This window comes from Pelodiscus sinensis, chromosome 4 (assembly GCF_049634645.1).
Source record: "Pelodiscus sinensis isolate JC-2024 chromosome 4, ASM4963464v1, whole genome shotgun sequence".
In the NCBI taxonomy this organism is placed as follows: Eukaryota; Metazoa; Chordata; order Testudines; family Trionychidae; genus Pelodiscus; species Pelodiscus sinensis.
Genome location: NC_134714.1, coordinates 39009434 through 39037312, shown reverse-complemented (window position 1 = coordinate 39037312; position 27879 = coordinate 39009434). Strand labels below are relative to the sequence as shown.

Below are 27879 nucleotides of genomic sequence, written 5' to 3'. Positions count from 1 at the left end.
GCTCAGCAGTTTTGCAGGGATTAGGGGAGGTGCAGGGAAATGGGGCTCAGCAATCCTGTGGGGGAGGCATGCAGGGAACCAGTGCAGGGCTCAGCTGGGCTGAGGTGGATGGGGGAGGGCATACGGAACAGATGGGCAGCTCAGCTGGGCTGTGGGGGCTGCAGAGAACTGGTGCTGTGCTCCTTTGGATTGTGAGGGATGGTTTTGGGGGAGGTGCAGGGAACCAGTGGGGTGGGCAGCTCAGTTGGGTTGCTGGGGAATAGAGGTGCAAAGAAGCCTAGTGGGGCGGAGGCGGGGCGGGAACCAGGAGCCCTGAAATGACCTCCACTGGTCCAAAAATCCCTCATCTGGGACCAGTCAGGTCCAGAGGGTGCCAGCTCGGAGAGGTCCAACTCCTACCCAAGTCCCCTCCTTGCACCCTCCGTCGTCGCCAGACACCCTACCTCCAATCTGTTCCTCCTCCCTCCCCCTGGCAAGACACCCTACATCCAGCCTGCTTCTGCACCCTACCTCCCACCCGGACCTTACCCTCTTCCACTCCCCCACCTCCCTCTCAGATCCTACACCCCATCCCTATCCCACTCCTTGGCAGCCCTGCCATCTACCCTAGCACCTAGCACCACCCTGTCCCTGGCCCTGACACACTGCCTCACACCCCAGGACTCAGCACCACCCTGGCCCCGGCCCTGGCCCCAGAACTCTGCCATCCATGCTAGCACCCAGCAGCACCCTGTTCCTTGTCCCAGCACCCTGCCAGTCACCCTAGTGTCCAGCAGGACCATGTCCCTGACCCCAGCACCCCGCCACCTGCCTGCCCCAGCACCCTGTCACCCGAGCCAGCATCCTTCACCCAGCAGCACCCTCTCCCCAGCCCCAGCACCCACTTTCACTCTGTCCCCTGCTCCCACCAGCACTTTTGGGACCACATTAGTGAGGCTTGGGGGTCTTTGGAGGGTTGTTGGTTTTTTTTTTTTTTGCATCTCACTTGTGTGGCCCCAACAGACTTTTCTGTGGGTCAGTGACCCTTGACTCAAAACAGGTTCTTCACCCCTCTCATAAATAGAGACAATGCTAAAACTTTTTGAGTTTGACATAATATTTTATTTAAAAATGAAGCCTGGCCAACAAGCCCCCAACTGGGGCCAAACCCCCATCTCACTGCAGCATCATAACACTCCTGCACCACCTGACCCCAAATCTGAGCCTATCATACACTGGAACCCCCTGAGTCTTACATCCCCAAACTCCTGCAGCCGCACATCCTCAGTCTTCTGCCACCACACTCCTGCACCATCCACACATGGCAAATCTGTGTCCTGAGCCCATCATACTCACAACCTTCTTGCCCTGAGTCCCTCACATACCCAGCCCAAACTCCAGCACCCCCACATCTACAAGCCCATGGCTTGCTCAGCACCCCAACACTCCCGAGCCTGGAGCCCCCTCCCCGAGCCAACAGCCCCTTCTCCTGCATCCAAATTTCCTCCTAGAGCTTGTACTTCTCGCCCCTTCCCACACCCAAATCCCTCATTCCCACCCCAGACCTCCTGTCTCAACCTGGTGAGAGTGTATAAGGGCTAGGGGTGGCAAGTGATGGAGAGGAGGGAAACAGAGCAGATGAGGCCTCAAGGAAGGGGGGTGGGGGTCTTGGGGAAGGAATGTGATTTTGATGCATTTGTGGGGATTTTCATGAATTGGTGGGTCCCTCTGGCACCCCCCCCCCTTTTTTTTTTTTGCTTGACAAACCTAGGGGTTCCTTGAAAAGCTGAAAAGGTTCCTTGGCCAAATAAAATTGGGAAACACTGTTCTATGGTATCGTTAATAGAATCTACTAGCAGAGAGCGCCCTCTAGTGACTTATGTGAATTGAATCAGCAATAAAATTTGATGACACATGTAACAATTTGTTACTGTTCTCTACAGTTGTAGTGAATGCAAAGGTTTAAAAAGCTGTTTTACAAGCACCAGATTATTAAAATACTATTTTGTAACACTCAATTTCCCTGTTAAGTGATCAGCAAAGCGTTAGACATGGTGGGTATGGTAATATCTTTTATTGGACCAGCTTCTGTTGATGAGAAGATAGTGTTGGTCCAATAAAAGAGATACTACCTTATCCACCTTCTCTCTCCAATATCCTGGAACCTACCCAGCTAAAAACAACATTGCATACTAAAAGTTAAATCAACTACAAGTACAGCTAACATTAAAAAAGTAACATCTTCTAAAGAACTTTGTGATGTTGTGACAAATGCCGAGACTGTTGGGATAAAAAATTAAGCCAAATGCTTTTTTTTTTTTTCTCTCACTCCATCAGTATGGGAGAGAAACTAATATAGTTTTAGAAAATGAGGTAAGCAATAATATTCACGCTCACAAAAAAAATAAATAAATCTAAGATCAGTAGCTCGAGAGCTCGGAGGACTCCAAATGACATACATAGTCAGTAATATTACATTTTAAGGTTTCATTCATCAACTTGCACTACGTACTTTCTTCATGAATTCTGCAAATGCTTTTTTTGTTTAAATAAAAATGAAACAAATTAGCTATTTTATTAACAGAATATTAACAACAGAATATTTTCTATTTGATGAATTGCTGGTTATGGTTTAAGGTTTGTAATGTTGTTTTCAGAGAAGCCCTGTTGTGGAATTACGAGTTGATGCCAATGATAAAATAATACAGGTTCTAAAGATTACTGTAGTCTCAGGCATAGAAGATGCAGAGGATACATTCAATATTTTTTCATTTCTTCCTCTTTTGTTATGGGGTAAATCGCTATCAAATGTGCTTTTGTTATTAGGATGAGATTGTTTGAAGGCTCCCATGTCAGAGAAATTAGATGTGCTGATCTGGTTATAGTCTGTCACAGAGGATTCCAGCATGTTTGGTCTTCAAAATGTACTTTGCAGTTACCATTAGTAAATGGAGTTAGCTAGCTACTCACTCACTCACTCACTCACCCTCTCTACCTCTACTAATTTATTGCAAGTAGGAAGATCCAGATGCAGGAATGTAATTATAATATTTACATGTCTTTTGCTTTGAAATATCTGATTTGTCCCCTGGGTTTTTCCCCCCATCATGCAAAGCTGATACGGGTGTCTTGTCCAATCACAGTATCAAACATCAAATCTGAGACACACACAGGAAAAGAACTAAAATTTAATTCCCAGTCCTTTAACCATTAAAACCAGCACTACCTCCCACACATTGAATGTTGTACAATATATATACACACATGACAATATTTGATTGATAGAGAAATAGGTAGGCATGACAATAGGTTTTATTTATATTCTTCATCAGCAAACTTCTATAGTACTTTAAAGGCCCTTTCTTGTGAAAGGCCCTATTGAATTTGATAACAGGAAATAGTGACTTCTACAGTGTTTTTTGTCGGTTTTTGCCACGAGATAGTGGTTAACTTAGAGAGCCTGGATTTTTTTTTAAAGCATCAGTGAATGCAAGATAAAACATAATACATGGATCCCAAATCCATTCTCTGGTACATATGAATACAAGATCCACAGATTTGATCAAAAACAATTAATGATTATAAATTACCAAGTACTAACAAATATAAAAAGAACCAAGTATCACACAATGTTTCAGGTTTTCTTTTGACAACTGCAGCTTAGATTTAATTATATTTATAATAACTTTACAATATGCTACTAATAAATCTTCTGTTGTATAGTTTGCAAAAATAATGATGTTTATAGTATTTATGAGACACAAATTCAGCACTATCTTTTCTGGGAAATGGGGGAATGATCGATCTAACTTTCAAGAACAGTTTATAAAATGCTCAAATTAACAAATAAAAAATGGTAAAAATTAGTTTTTGGATTCCATCTAAAGAAGAAAACGCCTTTCTGAAGCTGCCATTCTTATCTCTTCTGAGTATTACACCTTTATAGAGAACTAAGTTTATAGGGAGGAAAAACACATAGGATTTTGGGTGAGTGAGGCCACCCTGTATTAGCACCTTAGAATAATATAGACTTTAAACTACTGTATAACTAAGAAATTAAGGGTGCTTTGTGGAACAAAATTGGACTGGAAAGAGACTCAGGAAACCTGGACTCAATTTTTATATTTGCCACAAACTTTCTCCAAAACTTTGGGCAAAATCATTCCATCTCCTTCCATCTCAAATCCCTATTTGCAACAGGGGGGGTAATATTATTTCTCTGCCTCCCAGGGACTGAAGGATCAATTCATTAATGTCTGTCAAGCTCAGACACCAAGATGACTGAGATCATAAGTACAACCAGAAAATGTATCCGTTATCCATGCACCATTAAACAGGAAGTTACTCACCTTGGTGCAGTAACGATGGTTCTTTGAGATGTGTGTCCCCATGGGTGCTCCACTATAGGTGTCAAGCTTGTCCCAGATTGGCTTGAAGGGGGGGGGGTCATGTTCGGGCATTCAGGACTAGCTCTAAGTTCCATGGTTGAGGCAGCTCTCTATGTGGCAGGTAGAGATTAGCCATCACTTTCATGAACCTTCTAATGATGGGTTAAGCAAACACCGAATAGCCCTCCACTGGGTGTTGGAAGACAGTGATCGCAGCAAGGTGAACCTTGAGAGATGACAGCTCTAGACTAGTACGTTTTAAATGCAGGATGTAGTTGAGAATGCGATGGATGGGGGCAGAGGTTGGATCTAGACTGTTTTGTTGAACAAAACTTATGTCACTTATGCAGGTAAGTGGTCCGAGTGCTGGGTCTTCTACTTTGGAGCAGGACATGTTTAACATCCAGGGAACAGATCATTTCCGCATCTTAGAACCAACCAGGAGCCATGCTGAGAGACGAAGGTGAGCAGGTTGAGTGTACACTAGGGTTCCCTGTTCCTGAGTCAACAGGTTATGGTGTCTGAGTAGGTGATAGAGTGGGAGAGAAGACATGTGAAAAAGGTAAGGGAGCAATGTCTGATGCGGCCAAAAGGAGGCTATAAGGATTACTGTTGCATTGTCCCTGGTGACCTTTTCTAAAGTTCTCAGTATCAGGGAAGTCAGAGGAAAGGCATAAAGCAACTGAACGCTCCAGTTGAGGAGAAAAACATCTCCCAAGGATCTCAGTCCTATGCCTGCTCCGGGGCAGTAAGACCAGTATTTCACATTTCGATGTGTGGCAAATAGGTCTATGGTCAGGAAGCCCCAGACGTGGAAGATGTCTTGTAGCAACCGATGATTTAGCTCCCACTCGGGGTTCGTGACAAAGTACCTGCTGAGTGCGTCGGTGTTGTCTTTGCCAGGTAGGTACAGTGCTAGAATCGTTCTATCATGATGGATGCACCACTTCCACAGGCATCTTGTCTCTGCACAGAGGGAAATGCGATCGAGCGCCTCTGTAACCAGACAGAGCCCCTGTAGCCAGACATGAACCCCATCTTGGTTTCCGCGCCCCCCCCCCCCAGAGAGCAAGAGAAAGGCAGTCAGCCTTTGATGCCCTGGGAACGCAGGTGTGCTGCCTGTCCCTGACTCTACCATAAACAGAAACCAGACAGTAAATGGGCTAGCTGATGACTCGGGGCCTCCCACCGTCCTGATGGCTAGTACCAGTAATTGACACGCCTGCACTGTCCCAGGAGAGGAATCTTCGCCCATCACATACCAGAGGTGCCCATTGTCTGCATTTTCCCAGGTGTGAATTATGCTTTGCACCCTTCGTGGGAAACTTGGCGTTCAAAGCCATTTTTCCTAATTGGCCACTTGAGACCAGGAAGAAGCCTACGTGACCCAAGGGGTATAAAGAGGGGTTCAGTAGCCCACCCCATTTGAGCTCCAATCATCTACACCTGCTGGCAGGTATTGATTGTCTCCCGAGGTCTGTGGGATGCCCAACCTCGCCCTACTTCTTCCCGAGGGATTGAGAGAAAGACGCTGGCCACGCCAAGTCTGGAACGCAGGGGTGAGAATATATACTTGCTAGGTGTCTATTTTGCATGCATTTAATAAGAGCTCAGAGAACCAAAAGGGTTTCATGGTACCTGTAAGTGACTTATTAGTGTAATTTCTGTCCTGTCCTTTGTAGTGGCTGTGTTATCTGTAACACAGTAGTAGCATTTACCAGCTAAGTTTACCTTGTAACAATAAAATAGTAACTGTTTAAGCTTTAACCTGACTCCTTCAGTTGCTGTAACAGAACAAAGCACAATTTAAAAGAACTTCAGCCGGTCATAAGGGACAGGTGTAGGAAGAGCTTGGGCATTTTGGATTGTGTCACTCCCAGGTGACAGATCCATTGGGGCATCTCAGAGTCTTTCCTGGACTGCCCGCTGTGAAGGGGTCCTGTATCCTAGCAGCTAAAATCTGAGGTGTAATAAGCTCTTCCTATAAACTCGGAGCGTCTGAGAGCCTGTTGGCTGCCCTCTGCGACGGGACCTCGGTCCTAGCAGTAAAGTCACAGATGTTAAACTCTTTTTCAGGGCGCCCTCCAGCCTCCTAGGCTGCCCACTGCGACGAGACCTTGCGTCTCAGCAGTTGAAGACTTGGGTGTAACACACACGCACACACTGCCCTGACCATCGGCTGACAGCCCCCCCGTCACATCCATCTTGCTTGCCCCTCTGAGGTGCCTCGGAGCACACAGGACACAGACAGCAATAAATCAGCATAGTATTTGATGCCTTGACAGAAGGCTCAGATATGCTGGCTCATCGTGACCCTGGATAACTGTAAACATAGTGTAGCAGGGTCAGTCCCACTCTTGGGCCCCTGACCCCTGTTCAGCCCACTGTCCCACAGTCTAGAAGTCACAGTAATATGGCTTACTCGCCTTGGTTTGAGTTTTGTTGTCTCCCTGTAGTCTTAACAAGGTCGATGCGGTTCTCTTGACTCCTCCGGAGTCTCTCTCTCTCCAAACTCCTCCTCCACTCTCCAAACTCCTCCACAGTTCTCCAAACTCCTTCTCAATTTGCTCCACACTCTCACAACTCTCCAAACTCCTTCTCAGCTCTCTCCACACTCTCACAACTCTCCAAACTCCTTCCCAACTCTCTCTCTCCTCACCCACAGTGAGGGTACTTAAATAGGCCTCCAGGCAGCCTCAATAGGTTTCACCTGGGCCTTAATTGATTTTGCAGCCACCCTGTCTCAGCTGCCCCTAATTAGCTAGGATTGCTGACTCTCTCTGCCTCTTTCCCCTTCCATCAAGCTCTTTAATCTGCTGTATCACCCCTGCTCTGTCACAATAGATAAAAGGGTGATCAAGCCAGTCACTGACCAAGAGGCTGCAGAAACTTCCCTTAGCTAACACCGATATTGATACGATCACAAAACCATCCCGGGATGGTCGAGCTATGTGATTGACTCCCGAGATCCACATGGGGATGCCCAGCCTCGTATTCATCTTTCCGAGGAATTGAGTGACCGATCCTAGCCTGACACGCTGGAATCAAGAGACGCAGAAGGGGTAAAAATTGTACCTGTAGGTGTCCTTTTCTTTTGTCATTGTGCATGTATAGCATTAGAGCTCTATAAGGCTAAGTTGTCATTTTGGTACCATTATTTTGGTGTGTTTTCTTTTCCCTCCTTCCTTTGTAACTACTTAAGACCTGTATTTGCTAGCAGTTAATAAGTAAAGCAATAGCCATTGTAACCGTATGATTATAAGTTTCCCTAAATAAACCTGTAACTGTTTAAGCTTTAACCTGACTCCTCCTGTTGCTGTAACAGAACCAGACACAATTAAAAGAATCATAGCCGGTCAGGGGTAAATGCAGTAAGAGCTAAGTGTCGAGTCGTGTCGCCTCCACAGAGCAGACTCTTGGGGTGCCCATCAGCCTCCCTGTATGCCTGCTGCAAAGGGACCTTCGTCCTAGCAGTCAAAGACTCGGGTGTACTAGGGCTCACAGACCACTCGCTACCCCAGCCACAGGCTGACAGCCTCCCTGATGGTTTATGCAGAAAACTGTAGTCATATTGTCGGTAAGCACCTTGATGGTGTGGCCTTGGATGAGAGTGACAGAGTGCTTGCATGCACTGAAAACTGTTCTCAATTCTAGGGGGTTGATATGGTGGGAGGTTTGTTATATGGACCAGCAGCTCTGAACATGATGGCCACGAAGGTGTGTCCCCCAACCTACCAAAGGTGCTTTGGCTGTAATTTGCTTCATGAATAGAGGTTGGTGGAAAGGCACACCGCCTAACATGTTTGCAGGGTAGGTCCACCAACTCAAAGATTTCACCACTTTTACTGGTACTGCCATTCTCCTTTGAACGTAGTGTTAGCCAGGAACATAGACCAAGTCTATCCAGTGCTCCAGGCACCAAAAGTGAAACCTGACATGCGCTACAACAGTGGTCCCCAACGTGGTGCCCGCAGGCGCCATGGCGCCCGCCGAGTGATCGGGGCCAGCCCCGGCCCCAGGCGCACGGGCAGCCCCAGCCCCGGGCACGCAGCACAGAAGCGGCGCGTGGCCCAGGAGCGGTGCCGGCCCCGGGCATGCAGAGCATGGGCAGTCCCACCCCTGGGCGTGTGGCACAGGAGTAGCGCCAGTCCCAGGAGTGCAGCGCATGGGTGGCACCAGCACCGGGCGCATGGGTGGCACCGGGTGCCCAGCCCCACCCCCAGCTGCCCACTCACTGGGTGCCCAGTCCCGCTCCCAGCAGCTCCAAAAGGTTGGGGACCACTGTGCTATGACATATGTGGTAGCTGCCATGTGCCCCATGAGTTGTAGGCAGGTAAGTATGGAAATTGTGGGGCTAGTGTAGAGGACCTGTACAAGATCCTGGATAACCTGAAATCTTTTTAATGGCAGGTAAGCTCAGGCAGTAGATGAGTCTAGGCATGTGCAGATGAATTCCAAAGATTGCTGTGGTGTCATCGACAATTTTGGGAAATGGATTATAAGGCCAAGAGCTTCAAAGACTGCCCTCGTCGTGTTGGTAGACTGCAGTGCATCATCAAAGGATGGCCCTTTGATCAGACAATCATCGAGATAAGGGAAGATAATGATCCTAGCTCGACGGAGGTGGGCCGCTACGACCACAGGTGCTGAACACAGACTGAAGGTTAAAACTCTGTATTGGAAGTGCTCGGCTCCAACGACAAATCTTAGGAAATGCCTGTGCGCCGGATAGATTGTGACATGAAAGTAGGCATCCTGCAGATCAAGGGACTCAAATCAATCCTCGCTGTCGAGCACTAGAATAATAGATGCTAAGGTCGCCATCCTGAATCTCTGTTTGTGAAGATGTCAGTTGAGATGGCATAGGTCTAAGATTGGCCTCCATCCACCACCCACCTGACTTTTTCTGGGTAAGAAAATAATGGGAATAAAATCCCTTGCCCCTGAACTCTTCAGCTACTGCTCAGGTGGTGAGGGGGTGCAGGACCTCTTGCCTCAGAAGAGTTTCATGAGGAGGGTCCCTAAAGAGGGAGCAAAGTGAAGAGAATCAGATATTACTAGCTAGAGGACCCACTGATAGCTTTTGTCTATCAAAGCTTTCGTCTTCCACCTTTGATTGTAATTCTTTGGGTACTCTTGTGGACTGAAGCCATGAGACTCTGTACATTACCACTGAGGTTGCAGTGGATAGTGCAGCCATGTCGGTGATGTCGAATGCAATCTGCAGAGCCATATGGGAAGCGGTGTATCCCTCCTGTATGACAGATTTTAGAATCTGGCATTTGCTATCCTGGAGGTACTCTATAAGTGTGGTTAGCTTTGTATACTTATCAAAGTTATGATTTGCCAGGAGAGCCGCACAGTTGGACATTGTCAAGGTCAGAGCAGCTGACAAACTTTTCTGCCGAAAAGGTCCAACCATTTACTGTCCTTGTTGTTGGTACTATTCTTATATTGTGGGGCCTTGGTCCTATGTTGCTCAGCATCACTCACAATGGAGTTAGGTTGCAGATGTGTGAATGAAGAGTCCAACCCTTTAGAGGGGATGAAGTATTTCTTATCTGCCCTTTTGTTGGCCCCAAGAGCAGAAACAGGTGTTTATAAAATGTCGCCCATCACTTCTAAAATAGCCTCATCAAGAAGCAAAGTGACTTTGGATTTCCGAAAGGGCTGCACATTTTTTTAAAAGATGGTACTGCTTTTCCTTTACATCCATCAGCTGGACTTCCTGACTGTTGGCAAACTTCTTGAAAATATCCTGAAATTGTCGAAGGTCATCTCTTAGTAATGAGTCTCCCAGAAATACCGCCTTGTTGGGAAAAAATGAGGATGGATCCATCAGAGAAACCCCCTGTGGTTGCTCTTGGTCAGAGAGTTGATCCTCCTCAGGCTCAGAACGTTGAAGTGCCTGGGATGTGGTTTGAGTAGGAGTGAGAGGTCTCTTGTCGGCACGGGTGGGCGAATTAGTATGGCCACACCTGGGATGTGATCGGTAGCAGCAAGGTGACCAACAGTGGGAATGATGCCGTGAGAAGGAGTGATGTGTAGGGCAACGGTATTCATAATAGGTGTGACCATGGTGATGACTAGTGACATCTGGCAGGTGAGGAATGCCTGGCCGAGTACATGCTCCTATAGTCATCATGGTAGCAAGTATAAACGGAGAGTGTAGGCAATCTAGATGACCTGGATCTTTGTCTTGCCAGCATGGGAGATAAAGATGTGTGCCAGTTCCAATAGTAATAACGGGGTGAAAGAACTGCGCCCCAACAAGCTCCAGTATTTGATCATCGTACGATGCAGTGGCGGGTCGGCAGGTGGAGCTGATGAAGCTGGTGAAGGGAAATGAGGCTCAGGAGAAAATGAGACATGCTCCAGACTGGGGGAAAGGAATCATGACCCTGCGGGATTTATGGTTGGCCTTAGCCAGTGCCGAGGACTGAACTAATGCTGACTGGGCTGCAGGTGGCACATAAGGTTAGTTGGTGCCGACTGCAGTGTCGGTGTTTGCTGTGTCAGCAGTGTTGCTCATGCTGACTACACCAGCAGTGCCGCTGCAACTGTAGAAGCCAAATCCAGCCCTGGGGTTGGTAGTGGTGCTGCAAATGACGCTGGTGCTGCTGGTGTCAACTCTCGGGGTAGACTCAGCCTTGGTGCAGACGTGCTATGGCTTGATTTCTCTTTCTCTGGACAGCGAGTAGAAGCCATCCCGGAAGTGCTCAGCTTATCTCCGACACTAACACGGGTCGGCAGCAACAAGCAATTTGGAGAGGGCCTCTTTTTCATGAAAGTACAAGGCCCTGGCAAGACAGCTAGGCACTTGTCAGCTCTAAGAGAGTCCAATATGGGCGGGGAGAGCTCCATCTGTGAAGGCTGCAATGCCTTATTAAATAAAAAGCATTTTAAGCCTCATCTCCTTGTCTCTTCTTGCTCGTGCTGTTAACTTGGAGCACTGAGGGCATTTTTGCAGGGTATGCCCGTCACCTAGGCACCTAATGCAGCGGGAGTGCCCATCCCAAAGAGGGCATAGGATTCCAGCAAGTGTCACATTTTTTTAAAACTAAGTGATCCCGGCATGGTTCTATCTCTTTTCTCTTTGTTAAATGCACAGTATTGCAACGTACATGTATCCTTTCTTCTTTTTTTTTTTTAAACAGCTATAAAGCTACTGCTATGACTAGCCACATTAAGACTATCAACACTACAACTAACTAACTAACGATTAACAACTATTTAATTTCTGACAGGATCAGATGAGAGAGCACTCACTGTGTCTGTGACTGAGGATGGTTAGGAGGAACTGGACCGTGCACTCTAAGAAGTGGCACGAGGTGCATGCCATGCATGTGCAATTTGGCAGACCACCGCTGACAAATCTCCAAGCTGCAGTGCTAGGACAAGCCCAACACCTACAGTGGAGCACCGCCTGGGACACTACTCAAAGAAGAAGAACTGCTTTCATCTCATAGAACACTTTGAAAAGTGTCCTATCAGAAAAAATTAATTTATCTCAATTCAGTCACAATCTCTATAGCTCTCTTCCCTTTTGTTTTATCTTTAAGGAGATTTTTCGCTATTTTGAAAATTTCATCCACTCCTATTTATTGCCTATTACAGTTGAAATCTTGCCCTCATTTAATGAATTGCTTGCTGAGTACAGGAGAGTGAGAACAACAAACTGGTAACTCCACATAAAGATGAAACAGCAAAAGCAGGGGGGAAATTGAGAAAAAAAATGAAAGCTTGTTTTCCTAGAAATATTTATTAATAAAATATAAAAAAAATAAAGCTTTGGGCCAGAAAAATACGAGATACACAAGCTATACATTACCCCAGTATACAACGGTTCCTCACTAACGTCACTGACACTTGTAAGAACTGTTGCATTAGAAGTCTTCCCATTCCCTGCTCTTATATCGCACCAAAAAAAAAAAAAATTATGCAAATAAAAGTCAGCCGCGGGAATTCCCTGCTTTATGGCATTTTGCTATAAGTCCATTTTTTTGGAACATATCTTAGATGTATAGCAGGAATGCCCTGTAAACTGTTTCAAAACAAACTATTTTCCATTTAAGTTTAAGCTCCTCTTTAAAGGAAAAGTTATTTTAAACAATAGAAGAAGTCCCTGTGGAAGGAAAACTTGAGGTGTTTTCTAATGGGAGCATTGAAATAAATATTTAAGAGCAAGACATTAAATTATGACTAAGGATGTTAAGAGGTGAGTAATTCACTAAAATGTCTGTCGACTACACAATTAGTGAAGGCCCAGCTCTTACTACATTTAAACTGTAGAGCGATAGAAAGGGTAGCTCCGGGACCCGGCCCAAGCTGGGACTAAGCTGGGCTCCAGCAGCCCCTGACCACAGTGCATCCCAGCAGGGAGCTAGGACCTCCCACAGACAGGGTCTGCTACGCCTCTATTGCCCTCCCCCTCCGAAGCTGCTGCCTTAGAGGCAGCAGTGCAGGGGTCAGGCAGGTGGCACTGCAGAGACAGTGCTGAGGGAAGCTGGTTTTTAAGCCAGTTCCCTGCAGAAAGGGCTCCTGCTTCCCCCCACCCTTGCTACCGCTGACACAGGCTTATCGGGTAGTCGACTACTTTCCTACATCCCTAATTATGACACAGGTGGGCAATAATTTTTGATGGGGGAGCCACTCCAAGGATCTGATAAATGGTCAAGTGCTGTACTCGCCTACATTAATGGAGGAGCTGCCAAGTCTGGGATGGAGTTGGGTACACAAGGTAGCTCAGGATAAGTGCAGGAGGAGATGGGGGATTTGGAATGGAGTCTCGATGAAGGAGAGGGTTGTGACTTGGGACAGGGGATTGTGGTGCAGGAGAGGACCCTGACCTAGAGGAGGGGCATAGGAGGGGGTGCAGAGAATTTGGGTTGTGACAAGTGTTCCTTTTAAGCTATACAGTTGTGTGATTGCTCAAGAGAAATTCAAATGCTACCCAGCTGTTCAGAGTGCCCAAAGCTAGCTTTTTGTATCAACAGGTGGTATACATTCACATATGCCTCGGTGCACATAAACATTTATTCTGCACATGGATGGAAAAGATTAGAGGGAACATTGATCTGGGGAGTGCAGTAGGCAGGGTTGAACTTGTGACCAAGGGCAGAGATGCATGAGACTTCGGGTTGTGACCTAAGGCAGGGATGCAGGAGTTTCAGTTTAGACATGGGATAGGAATGCAGGGGTTTGGGTTGTGACCTGAGGCAAGAACTTCAGGTGCAGGAGGGTAAGGGGGTGCCACCTGCAGGCTGTGACCGGGGCACTTTACCTAGGTGGCTCCTGGCCAACAGCCCAGTGGGACCTTTAAGCAGGCTCCCAGCCTAACAAGACCCCACATGGTGCTCAAAGTGGCTGGCTGCTAGGACCAGTGTCTGCATCTGTGCAGTGAGCATCCCTTTGAAGGAGGGCCCCTTGCACACTGCCTGAACCTCAAGCATGCACCAGGCAGATCCCATTCTCTGATTTTCAGTCAATGGGAACACTGAGGATTGTGTGGAGACAGGGGCATCATGCTGACTTCCTACCCCCAGATGGCACACATGGCCCAGCAGCCAATCACACTGAGCGATATGTGGGGGCAAGATATGCAGGGAGCTTCCACAGCTAGGGAAGAAAGAGCTCCCTTCCTACTCCAGCCACAGTAGCAGCACTGGATTAAGAAAAGGGCTTTAGGGGCTGTAAGTTTCTGGGAGCACCACTCCGAGAATCAAATCTAGGTGAAATACTCCAATACAGGGCTACCTATAACCCAAGACTGGGGAGAGGTCCTCTACTATAAGGTACACCAAACCAAAGAGCACTTTTAGTCACCAAAATGGCTAGCAAGAAGTTATACAAGCAATCCCCTTAAAAACTCCAGCTTGTGTGTGGCACAACCAGCATAACCATCACTCCTTATACAAGTTATGAAAACCAGTATTATCAAATCCAAACAGGTTCTTCCCATCCCAAAAGATTAGCCACATTGCCAGGTCAATTTAAACCTCAGATCTTATCCGAAAGAGCACACTGTGCCCATCATTAGACTCTAAAATCTACAGGTTTACTAATAAAAGAAAGGAAAGGTTGAGAGTAAAAGTGTTAAAGGAATTGAATTACATAAACCAAATGCAAAATTCTTTGTGCAGGCTTTTAGCAGATGACATAATCTGCTATAAATTTCTGGAAAACATCCTTTATTAGGTTGGGTCATCAGTCCTTTCAGGCTCAGTTCACAGGAAAGTGCTCAAGTGATGAGCTGAAATGAGGACAAAAATGTAGGGAACCCCAAGGCCCTCTTTATACCCTGGCCATATGGAGGGAATTCTTCCATTGTTCTCACTGTGTGAAAGCATTTTCCAAGATGGAGTTTGTCACATGAGCAAGTCACCTGTCCATGCAGGACTCGGTCCTTTTCAGGTAGCACCCATTGCTTACATGCTGATCTGAACGTTCACAGCAAAGTTCCTCAGATGTGGATTGCCACTCTCAGTCAAGTCTTGTTATTCGCTTGACTAGCTACCTCTTCACAACAGGTTAGCCAAACTTGTTGATATCTCCCAGAAGCAAACATTTGAAACACAAGTATGTAGCCAATATTCAACTTCAAATACAAAAATCTTACTTGCATATGAAGAGCATAGACAAAATCAGCAAGTCACACGTTTTTCATAGACATCTTACTTGGCCCATTTTGTACCAGTTTTGGTGCAAACATTTAACAGTAGTTGCAACCATGATCTGTATGTTCATATCAGAATCCAATCATGTCACAGTGCACTAATACGGATGTGATGCGTTGCATCTATCCTCCATATTGGCACACAAAATTCCTTCTGCACATTGACAAACAAATCATGCCAGCATAACCACCATCCAGAAATTCATGTTTTGAATAAAGATGTTGAGATGCCGAAGATCCAGGATTGGTCTTTACCCTCAATCTTTTCTGAGGATTAGCAAATACAGAAATTGAACCTTCTCCCATAGTGATGAGGCAGAAGGAACTTCATTGCCCCTTGGTCCTAAAAGGAGGTTTACAGGGAGCTTTCAAAAGAGGAGGGATTTCCGATATTTGGCCCCGGATAGATGGGCCAAATATCAGAAAAGCATCCTCCGGGGGAAAAAAAACAAACAAACCAGAAGGTATGCAAATTTGAGCCAAATTTGCATATCTTCTTTCGGAAGCCACACGTAGTCTAGACGTGCCCTGAGAAAATTTCCCCAAAAGCATCATGTCAGACAGCAAAGTACGTTGTGATAGCCATCCATGATCCACTGCACTAATGCAAGCATTCGTGGTGAGCATAAGCAGCGTCAACACATGCAGCCATCTATGCATGTGCACAAATGATACACCAACTTGGACAACACAATTTTTGATGCCAAAATCTGTAGTATACTCACATTCTAGTACTCTACATGACTTAGCCACCTGCATTCTGCTACAAAGACCTTTTACATCTGCACTTGAAAGGGAATCCTCTGAACTGTCATTCATGTTAAAATTCGACACTTGCCAACAAGGACTTAACAAGTCTTTGAACTTTCTCACCCATTACCAAGACAGTTTCCCCAATTATCACCTGTAATACCATTAACTCACAAACATTCCACTCTCCCTACCTTTAATATCAGCAATTCACAGACACTTACCTTCCTTCCTTCCCCTTCCCACCCCCCCGCATCCCCCTTCTGTTCTGCAATGTGATTTGTCCTTTTCATATTTGTTCATTTTTTTTAATTGTATCCTTTGATATATATGGTTGTGACTACTTTCTTCCACTATTTGATCTGAGGAAGTGGGTCTGGCCCACGAAAGCTCATCATCTAATAAACCATCTTGTTAGTCTTTAAAGTGCTACATTGTCCTGTATTTTGCTTCAACTACCCCAGACTAACACGGCTACATTTCTATCACTATTCTAGTACTCTGGCATTCTTAGGATAACCAAAATGATTCGTTTTCTCTTATGGGAATAAGGGATGTAAGCGACTAGTCGACTACCCAATAAACAAATGCCTATCGGGTAGTTAAGTAGGAACTCAACTAGTCTCTTTCCACCCCCACTTGCTGCCTCTGTCAGAGGCGGGAAGGGGAACACAAGCCAGTGCTGGAGGGATCTGGCTTAAAAGCCGGTTCCCCCCAGCACGGTCTCTGCAGGGGTTAGGGGAGGCAGAGGGCAGCGGGGAAACGGGTGCAAGTGGGGATTGAAACAGTCCCGCTCCCGCCAGTCCAACTACTGCTCCTCTCCTTTAGAAATGTACAAGAGCCACAAGCAGCTCTTGTACATTTCAAAGGAAACGGTACATTTCAAAGGAAGAGACACAGTCCCCACTGGTGTGGGTTCCCCTCTACCTCTCTCCCATTGAAATGTACAAGAGCCACAGGCAATTCCATTGACTATTCAATTAGCTAATTAATAGAAATTTAACATCCCTAATGGGAATTCTGCCCCACTGAGCAAATTCAGAATTTGCGCAGAAATTAAGGTGTGCATAGAATTTCCTTCCCCTGCCTCCAACTCAAATGGGCTGCAGAGCTGCTTGCTGCCACTAGGAGCCAGTGAACCCAGCAAAGCCCAGATCACAAACAGAAGACACTCCCGTGGAGACAAAGAGGGAATTGAGTTCTCAGTAGCTGCAGTTGTCAGCTAGCCTTGAAGGAAGAAGGCATCGTGCAGGATACTCCATAAAGCCTAAGACACAGTATCAGTCTGTTTCCCCCTCAGGATCTCTGGGGACTTGGGATGTGGGGGAGGCAGAGAGATGCATGTCTCTGGGTTGTGGGGAGAGTGCCCTACAGCTGGCTTCTGGAGAGGAAGAGGCAGAGAAACAAAAACTAGATTGTTGTAGGGATTTCTTTAACTCCTTATTCACGAGGGACTTTTTTCCTGTATTACGAATATACTTGCTGACAAGTATTTTGAAATAAATTTACCAAAATTACTGGCAGGATTATACAGTGTTACTCTGAAAAAATATGCTGAATTTTGCATAGTATACAGTGTGCAAAATCTTTTGGCACAGAATTCCCCCAGGAGTAATTAATTGAAGGGTAGTGCAAAGAACTCTGACATTACGCAAGGCAGCAAAAAGTGCTAAGGTACTAAAACTTTGTGCATTGAGAAAAAAACCAACAGATTGCTAAGTGACGAATAGAAGAATGCCATGAAGATCCACATAACATAGTACTGACCATTCTCTGTGGCTATGACTACACAGAAGTGTTATTTTGGAATAACCAACCAAAATCATAGAGCTGGAAGAGACCTCAGGAGGTCATCAAGTCCAACTCCCTGCTCAAGGCAGGACCAATCCCAACTAAATCAACCCAGGCAGGACTTTGTCAGGCCGGGACTTAAATACCTCTAGGGATGGAGATAACAACCTAGTCCGCGTCTACAGTAGAAGCAGTTGTTTCGATGTAATGTCAAAATATTGTCAAGCTGGAGGACTTCTTACTCTGACTCCTGTAACCCTCATTTTACAAAAAGTAAGGGAAGTCGGGGAAGAATGCTCTTTCTTGGACTTCTTGCTGTGGAGACAGTGCTAAAAGCCAAAATAAGCTGTATTGACTTAAGCTATGCAATTGACGTAGCTCAAGGTGCATAGCTTATTTCAGCTTTAGCCCTGTTGTGTAGACATGCCCTGTTTGTATTAGGCTTGCAAATTATAGCCATTAGCGGTTAAAAAAAATGGAAAAATACTGAAATTTTCCAAGAGAACTATAAAAAGTAGAGGTGAAGAAAGATCTACTGTTGTTATCAAGACGGCATTTAATGTCATGCATCTAAATATAGAGAATACATCCCTTTTACAGGAATAATCTACCAAAAGTACCATTCTTTTATTTGGATTTTCGGCTGGCACTTTCTCAGTACATTCATTACTTTCTGTTAATGCCTACTGATTCAAAATCCATTTAAATAAATGGATGCTGAATTTCATGTTGTTATACTATGTTGAATAATTTTGTTATCCTTGATAACAAGGAAGTGACATAAAAAAATCTTAAGGCACTGCTAATGACAAACTCTTCCACAAACCAGACGTTTTTAGATTTATTTAGGTTGTGATCCAACCGCAATAAGCTAAAAAAATTCATTTTCACCCCTCACAATCAAGTTTATCATGCTTTTATATCATATTTATTTGGGCAGTATCAAGGCAGATAATAAACTGTCAGTTTCACTATGATGTTATACCTCTGCAGTATTATTTATTACTACATACTATCATGCATAAAATCCTTATTACAGCAATATTCTAAGTATACTAAATTATTATTTTGAAAAGACAGCTCAGTCAAAAGGGGTAACAGACACACAAGTTGACTCTGAAGCAAGGAAAATGTACTTTTAATTACAATAATTTATTTTTAGACCTTTACAGTACTTGAAGCACTTAGAAGAGGGGAAGTGACCAGGAATCATCAACATAGATTTACAAAGGGCAAATCACGCCTGACCAATCTGATTAGCTTTTATGATGGGGTAACTGGATCTGTGGACATGGGGAAGTCAGTGGATGTGATATCCCTTGACTTTAGCAAAGCTTTTCATATGGTCTCCCACAATATTCTTGCCAGCAAGTTAAGAAAGTATGGATTGGATAAATGGACTGTAAGGTGGATAGAAAGCTGTCTAGATTGTCAGGCCCAGCAGGTAGTGGTCAACGGCTTGATGTCTCGTTGGGGGTCAGTTTCAAGTGGAGTGCCCCAAGAATCAGTTCGAGGGCCAGTTTTGTTCAACATCTTTATTAATGACCTAGATGAGGGGATGGATTGCACCCTCAGCATGTCTGCGGATGACACTAAGCTAGAGGGAGAGGTAGAGACGTTGGAGGGCAAGGATAAGGTCCAGAATGACCTAGACAAAATGGAGGATTAGGCCAAAAGAAATGTGATGAGGTTTAACAAGGACAAGTGCAGAGTCCTGCACTTGGGACAGAAGAATCCCAAGCATTGTTACAGGCTGGGGACTGAATGGCTAAGTAGCAGTTCAGCAGAACAGGACCTAGAGACTACAGTGGATGAGAAGCCGCATAGGAGTCAACAGTGTGCCCTTGTAATCAAGAAGGATAATGGCATATTAGGGTGCATTAGGAGGAGCATTTCCAGCAGATCTAGAGAAGAAGAGGTTACTCACCTTCGGTGCAGTAACGATGGTTCTTCGAGGTGTGTCCCCGTGGGTGCTCCACGTCTGGTGTCGGGCTGGTCCCAGCGCCGCGAATCGGAGCTTGCCCTAGCTGTAGCCGACCAGGTCGCGCATGCGCGAGCAGCGTTCGCGCCTTTGAACAGCCGCGCACGACCCAGTCTCCGCCAGTTCCTCTCACCGCCATCTGAAAAAGATAATAAAGAAGATTCCGTAGCGGGGAGGAGGGCGGGTCGTGGAGCACCCACGGGGACACACCTCGAAGAACCATCGTTACTGCACCGAAGGTGAGTAACCTCTTCTTCTTCTTCGGGTAGTCCCCGTGGGTGCTCCACGTCTGGTGACTCCGGAGCAGTAATCCACTAAACGTGGGCTACGGAATCACTAGCATCGCGGCTTGGCAACACTGCTGAGGCTAGGGCCGAATCGGAAGCCAGGCGCTGTACTATTGCATAATGTCTTGCGAACGTCGTGTTGGAAGACCATGTAGCAGCACGACATATGTCGCGTAAAGGTACCCCTCTGACGAAGGCCGTTAACGTAGCCATCGCCTGTGTCGAATGGGCTCTAGGGTGCGATAGAAGCGGTTTCTTAGCCAAGTTGTAGCAGGTAGTGATACACGACACGATAATCTTCGAGATACGTTGGGCAGATAGGGCTTGACCTTTAGAGTGCCCCATGGTGGAGACCATCAGATGGTCCGTTTTTCTAAAAGCACGAGTTCTATCTATATAGAAGGCTAGAGCCCTGCGGACGTCCAGAGTGTGCAAGAGGGCGTTCTGTCTCGACGTGTGAGGTTTTGGATAGAAGCGTGGCAGAACGATCGGCTCATTGATGTGGAACTCAGTACAGACCTTCGGTAGGAAGGCTGGGTGTGATCTCAATGTTACCGCCTCCTTAGAAAAAACCGTATATGGGGGCGATGCCATCAGTGCTGCGAGCTCACTCACCCTTCGTGCCGACGTTATAGCAAGGAGAAAAAGCACTTTCATTGTAAGATGGTGCAGCAGAGCGGTTGCTAGAGGCTCAAACGGGGTTTTTGTTAGAACATCGAGGACCAAGTCAAGACTCCACTCAGGAGGCGGGGGCCTAACCGGTGGATTGAGGTTAACTAGGCCTTTAAATAATCTCGCCACCATAGGATGGGAAAAAACTGATTTCCCCTCGATGGGCATGTGGAAGGCCGCAATCGCCGCTGCATGAACTCGAAGTGATGATATAGATAAGCCATCCGTCTGCAGCTGGAGAATATAGTCCAATATGATATTCAGTGGTGAAAGAAAGGGATCGAGATCTTTAGGAGCGCACCAACGAGTGAATCTCGACCATTTTGAAAGATAGGTCTTTCTAGTCGATTCTTTCCTGCTATACAGCAAGATGCGCTTTACTTGGTCCGAACAACGCATCTCTGATGAGCTGAACCATCTATCATCCATGCTGTTAGGTGAAGGGTGTCCAGCCTCGGATGGAGAAGGGAGCCGTTCTGTTGCGACAGCAGGTCCGGTAGGTGAGGGAATCGGTAAGGTATCCGAGTCGAGAGCTGCAGGAGGGTCGAATACCATGGTTGTCTGGGCCAAGCCGGGGCTATGAGCAGCACTCGTGCGCTGTCCATTATGGCCTTCTCTAGCACCCTGGGAATGAGCACAACAGGAGGGAATGCATATAACCGTGACGTTCCCCAGTGAAGGAGAAACGCATCTCCCAGAGAGTGTATGCCCAGACCCGCTCTGGAGCAGTAAGCTCTGCATTTCGCGTTGGTCCTTGTGGCAAAGAGGTCTATGTCCGGATGACCCCAGCTGTGAAAAAGGGGCATGAGGACATCCATACGAATTTCCCACTCGTGGTCCTGATAAAAATGTCTGCTTAGTGCATCTGCGATAGTGTTTTGTGCACCGGGTAAGTATGCAGCGACGAGAGAAATGTCGTTCCGAATGCACCATTTCCACAGTCGAACTGCCTCTGCACAAAGGGATCTGGAGTGAGCACCGCCTTGTCTGTTCACATAGTACATCGCTACGATGTTGTCTGTGAGAATCCTTGTGGTTGTGCCTTTTATGTGCTGTTTGAACCGCCTGCATGCATGAAATATTGCCCGCAGCTCGAGGAGGTTGATGTGCAACAACATCTCGGCTGGGGACCAGCGACCTTGCGCCTTTTGGGTACCCATGTGGGCGCCCCAACCCAGGAGAGACGCGTCCGTGGTTATCTCTCTTGCTGGTTGCGTAGCGTGAAACGGAACCCCTACTAGCATGTTGCTGGGGTCGGTCCACCAGTGTAGTGACTGCTTGACCTGCACGGGTATCACCACCGTTTTGCGAACGCTGTGCCTGGCAGGATTGTACACAGTGGCCAGCCAGTGTTGCAGGCACCTCAAATTTAGTCTTGCGTGCCGCACGATGATTGTGGTAGCCGCCATATGACCGAGGAGCTGCAGGTATACACGGACTGGTAGCATAGGAGACTGCAAAACCGTTGTCACTAGGTCCCTTATGACCTGGAAGCGCTCTACCGGCAAATGTACTCTTTCCTCGAGAGAGTTTAGCCGTGCTCCTATGAAAGTAAGGGTCTGCGCCGGCTGCAGTCGGGATTTTTCCATGTTTACCACAAGGCCGAGGGATTTGAACAGAGCTAGAGTGACCCTCACCATGTGGGAGGTCTCTGCGTGGGTGCGCCCCTTGATCAGACAATCGTCCAGGTAAGGAAAAATTGCGACTCCTATTCTGCGTAGATGGGCCGCTACCACCACTAGTGTCTTGGAGAACACCCTCGGTGCTGATATAAGGCCGAACGGGAGTACTTTGAACTGGAAGTGATCGTTTCCTACCACAAAGCGGAGAAAACGCCTGTGTGCCACGTGGATCGAAATGTGGAAATAAGCGTCCTGTAGATCTAGGACTGCGAACCAGTCTCCTTTGTTTAGTGCTGGCATGATCTTGACCAGTGTGGTCATTTTGAAGCGCTGTTTGCGGATGAAGCGATTTAGACCTCTTAGGTCGAGGATTGGCCTCCACCCGCCTGATTTCTTGGTGACCAGGAAGTACCTGGAGTAAAACCCTTTCCCGCGAAACTCCTTTGGGACTCGCTCTATGGCACCTATGTTTAAAAGGTGGAGGATTTCTTCCCGAAGAATGGTCTCGTGGGACGGGTTCCGAATTAGAGCTAAGGTGGGGGGGGGGGGGTGGGGGGAAGCAAACGGAATGGGATGGAGAGGCCCTTTGTTATTACTTCTCTGACCCAGCGGTCCGATGTAATGCTGGCCCATTGATGTATGTAGGGCTTCAGCCGGTGGTTGAATGTGATGGAAACACGCTTCTGTATACTGACCACTGGAGGCATGTTCGCGTCCTCTGCATGTGAGTCAAACCTGCTGCCTAGGCGCAGGTCTGGTTGATGGACGATTTTGTTGTTGTCGTTTGCGCTGCGGGCGCTGTCGAAATTTGGGTTGCTCAGGTACACGCTGCTGTTGCCTAAACGAGGGATAGTCATACCTTCTTTGGAATGGATACTATCTCCTCTGTCTGAAAGGTGGCGTGTACATACCCAGAGTTCTGAGGGTAGTACGTGAGTCCTTCCCCGAGTGTAAAATTTCGTCAGTTGAGGAGGCAAATAGCTTTTGCTTATCGAAGGGCATGTCCTCAACCTTGGTCTGCAACTCCCTAGGAGCTCCCGCTGACAGTAGCCATGAGGCCCTACGCATAGCAATGCCTGAAGCCATGGCCCGGGCCGCGGTGTCCGCTACATCAACAGCGATTTGTAGGGATGTTCTGCACGCCGTGAATCCCTCTTGAACTACAGCTTTCAGAAGATGTTTCTTACTGTCCGGAAGATGTTGCATAAGTTCAGGAAGCTTGGAATAGTTATCAAAATTATGATTTGAGAGGAGCGCAGCATAGTTAGCGATGCGAAGAAGTAGGGTTGAGGAAGAATAGACTTTACGCCCGAATGAATCCAGTTTCTTAGAGTCCTTATCCAGAAGTGAATTTTTAAAATGCGGAGTCTTTGCCTTATGGCGGACAGCATCTACGATCAACGAATTAGGCTGTGGGTGGTTGAAAAGAAAGTCCAATCCTTTTGATGGTACGAAATACTTTTTGTCCACTCTTTTATAAGTAGGTGGCACTGAGGTTGGCGTTTGCCAGATATCCTCGGCCACCTCCATAATGGCTTCATCTATTGGTAGGGCGATCCTTCTCTGTTGTTTCGGATGTAAATTCTTGAACAACTTATGCTGTTTCCCTTCGGTCTCAGTAATCTGTACCTCTTGCGATTGTGCTACCCGGCGAAACAGATCCTGGAACTCTTTTAGATCATCAGGGAGTGACGATTCGTTCGGAGTTATGGCTTTAACAGCCGAAGATATTGAAGAATTAGCATTAGGAGACTTGTCTGGTTCTGACTCAGAAAGTTGCCCCTCCTCCAGGTCTGATAGTTGCGACCTAGGGGTCGGGGATCGTGGGGGCCTCACGGATCTCCGGGAAGGCTGTCCCTGGCGTCTAGAATGTGTGGAACCTGGACTTATTGAGCGACAGGAGCATGGTGACCTACAGCGAGATCGTGACCGACTACAGCGCGAAAATTCGTCACAGTAGCGGCTATGATAATGTGAACCATGCCGAGCAGAGTGCGCAGGTGACGAGTGTTTAGAAGATCTAGCGCTGCCATGCCTGTCATAGTACGAATGCTGTGATGAGTACGTGGAGTGTCTGGAAGGGGACCGAGACCTAGAGCGCCTGTGATGCGAACAACTACGGTCCCTATGGTGATGGTGAGAAGACACACTACGACTGTAATGCTTCCTATGACCCAGAGCATGATCAGCTTGAGAAGGAAGGTGAGGAGATGCTTCCGGAGAGGGTGAGAGCGAGACCACCTGAGCACCTGGCTTGGATGGGGCCATAGAGATCTGAGGTGGGAGCTGCTCCTGAGAGGAGGGCTGCAGGGTCACAGGCTCAGTAGAACGTGAGGCAGGCATTTCCATAGGCTGCACCGCCGGTGCGCACGGTGCTGAGGACAGCTCCCTGCGAGGAGAGCTGCGTGAGGAGGCTGGAGTGATCGGCACCGGGAGCGTGGGTGCCGACGGAGCTGGCCCTTTAAGGGACTCCTGCGGTGCCGGCTGCGGCCGCGGCTTTGATGTGCCGGGCAGCTTTTTTCCTGCCGGTGCACGGGCTGCCCTGGAACCAGAGGCACCCGGCTTTCCTCCTGCGCTGCCCCGCGGTTGTGGGGCTATTGGCAGGGACTTTGCTGGAGAGGCTCTCTTCCTACTCGGGGAAGGTGAATTCGGGGAAGGAGCCCTCCGCTTCTCCAGAGTGGGGTCTGAGGCAGAGGATCCTGCCGTAGCAGAAGGCATCAATGCCTTATCAAATAAAATTTCCTTCAGGCGCCTTTCGCGCTCCTTACGAGCTCTGGAAGTGAGCTTGGCACAGTGCCCACACTTTTGGGGAATATGTGCCTCCCCGAGACAGCGAACGCAGGCAGAGTGGCCGTCCGAGAGCGGCATAGAGTCCCTGCATACCGAGCATTTCTTGAAACCGGGGGAGCCCGGCATTTTGAAAGGCTGAGAGGGCTTGCCTGGCGCTCCTCTCCCTGACAGAATTTCTGTTCCCGTTTCCTTATTTGTATATTTTGTGAACCCCTACGTGTCCATTACTATTTGTTTATCTATATCTCTTTCTTTCTTTTTTTTTTTTTTTTTTTTTTTTTTAAATAAGCCGGTAGGGCTAGAGCCGCGGAGAAAGTGACCGGAGCCGCGGCTTGAGCCGCCGGTTTTAAAGTTAATTACGCCGTTGTTAATTAGTTTCCCTTCTATAGTTAAATGCCGATGTTATTTTACAGTATTTCTTTAATTTTTCCTGAGGTAGGGAGAAGACAAGTTGGAGCCCCGTCCGCGACCAGGGGCGGATGAGAGGAACTGGCGGAGACCGGGTCGCGCGCGGCTGTTCAAAGGCGCGAACGCTGCTCGCGCATGCGCGACCCGGTCGGCTACAGCTAGGGCAAGCTCCAATTCGCGGCGCCGGGACCAGCCCGACACCAGACGTGGAGCACCCACGGGGACTACCCGAAGAAGAAGTTATTATTCCCCTTTATTCAGCACTGGTGAGGCCACATCTGGAGTATTGAGTCCAGTCCTGGGCCCTCGCTCCCCTTCCTCTCCCCACTATAGAAAGGATGTGGACACATTGGAGAGGGTCCAGAAGAGGGCAACCAAAATGATTAGGGAGCTGGAGCACATGACCTATGAGGAGAGGCTGAGGGATCGGAGATTATATAGCTTGCAGAAGAGAAGAGTGAGGGGGGACCTGATAGCAGATTTAAACTTCCTGAAGGAAGGCTCCAAAGAGGATGGAGGGAGGCTGTTCTCAGTAGTGACGAATGGCAGAGCAAGGAGCAATGATCTCAAGTTACAATGGGGGAGGTCTAGGTTGGATATTAGGAAAAACTTTTTCACTAGGAGGGTGGTGAAATACTAGAATGGGTTACCTAGGGAGGTTGTAGAATCTCCATTTCTAGAAGTTATTAAGTCCCAGCTTGACAAAGCCCTGGCTGGGATGATTCTGTTGGGGTTGGTCCTGCTTTGGGCAGGGAGCTGGATTCAATGACCTCCTAAGGCCTCTTCCAGCCCTAGGATTCTATGATTCCACAGCAGTGTTTCTCAAAGTGGTTTCACAGACCACTAACTAGCCATGCTGGTTTGTTTATTTACCAGCACCGCCATCACAGAACCTCGCGGCTCCCATTGGCTCTGGTTTGCCATTTGCAGCCAAGGGGAGCTGTAGGAAACGGAAGTGGCATGGCCCAGGCTGCTCACAGCTCCCCTTGGCTGCAAACGGTGAACTGGAGCCAATGGGAGTCGCGCAGCTCTGTAGCAACAATGCTGGTAAGTAAACAAACCGACGCAGCCAGTTAGCATGTTTCTCAAAGTGGTTTCGCATACCATTTTGGGAAACACTGCTTTAGAAGAATATCTTGTTTGCTAAAAAATGCATCAACTAATGTTCTAACTACATCACTGACAGCTTTCTTCCTGATAATTTATTATGAATTCAAAGAAAAAATACCCCCAAAACAACTGTACAATGCCCCCAGTTAGTGTAACTTGCAAGGATCTGAGGGATCAAATATTACATTATCGCTCAACAGTGAAAGCATTCAAGCACATTGGCCCGGATTTTACCAGGTTTTAAGGACAAATTAGTAAGCAGGTGTTAAGTTGATTGGCAAGACGCATGTTAAACTAGCAACAACTACTGGGGTAGGAAAACTTTTTTGGGTCAGGGGCCATTGACCTACAGAAAAATCACAAGCCGCACAAAACAGAAACAAAAACAAAACAAAAAAAAGAAAAATCCCACAAACACAAAAAAACCTACCCTTGCTGATGTGGCCCCTGACTGAGAAGGAGAAAGACACTTACCACATTCCCCTCGCATTCCTGAGTTGGGGGGAGGAAGGAGCCAGTCTAATAGATACTGTGTGCTCCTGTCCCACAGTGAGGCAACAGGGGAGGGGGATAGAGTGCTAGCATGGGCTTCTCAATGCTGGCAGGGGGAGAAAATGAGCCTCAGGGACCAGATCCAGGCAAGCCTCAGGGGCTACATCTGAGGTTCCCCACCACTGTACAGACTGGACCTCCCTAACCCGGCACCCTCAGAACCTGACCAGTCCCGAACAAGGGGATTTGCTGGACCAGCGGAGGTCTCCTGTCATTGGCCTTCCAGCCCCCATCCCCTCCGTACTGCCCGCTGCTTCTAGCCTGCCCCGTCCCTGCTGCCCCCAGGCTTGGGCTCTGGACACACTACCGCTGGACTCTAGCACCAGCTCCTCTATTACTGGGTCAACTCCCTATTACCAGAGCTGGAGCTCTCTACTGTGCCCCCAGACAAGGAGGTTACTCACCTTCGCTGTAACGGACATTCTTCGAGATGAGCGTCTCTGAGGGTGCTCCACAGTAGGTGCGTTCCAGAACTGCAGAGCGGATTCTTCATAGCAGTGCATGGGGGCCACGCATGCGCAACATGTAAAGCTCATGGCTCCCCCCAGCACCATTGCACATGCATGGCCACCCTCCCTTCAGTTCCCTCTCTATCTGGAACCCAGCCTGGTGAAAAACCTCGTGGGTTTTTTGGGTCCAAAGTAGAGGGGAGTAAGGGAGGGTAATGGAGCAGCCTCAGGGATGCTCATCTCGAAGAATGTCAGTTACAGCCAAGGTGAATAACCTCCTCTTCGAGAAAGAGAGAGAGAGACACGCCCCTGGGGATACTCCACAGCAGGTGACAACAAAGCATTTTGTGCTATGGAGGTAGGGACTTCAGATCAGGCAAGTAAGCTGTCTGTAGTACAGCCTTTGCTATTCGCCTACGGTATGT

General features: G+C 47.5%; 1 protein-coding gene across 14 annotated transcripts in view; it reads right to left on the bottom strand.

Moving 5' to 3' along the window:
* CEP128 (centrosomal protein 128) overlaps nucleotides 1–27879 on the bottom strand; it is a 404033-nt gene that overhangs the window by 353761 nt on the left and 22393 nt on the right. The gene's annotated exons all lie outside the window — the stretch shown is intronic.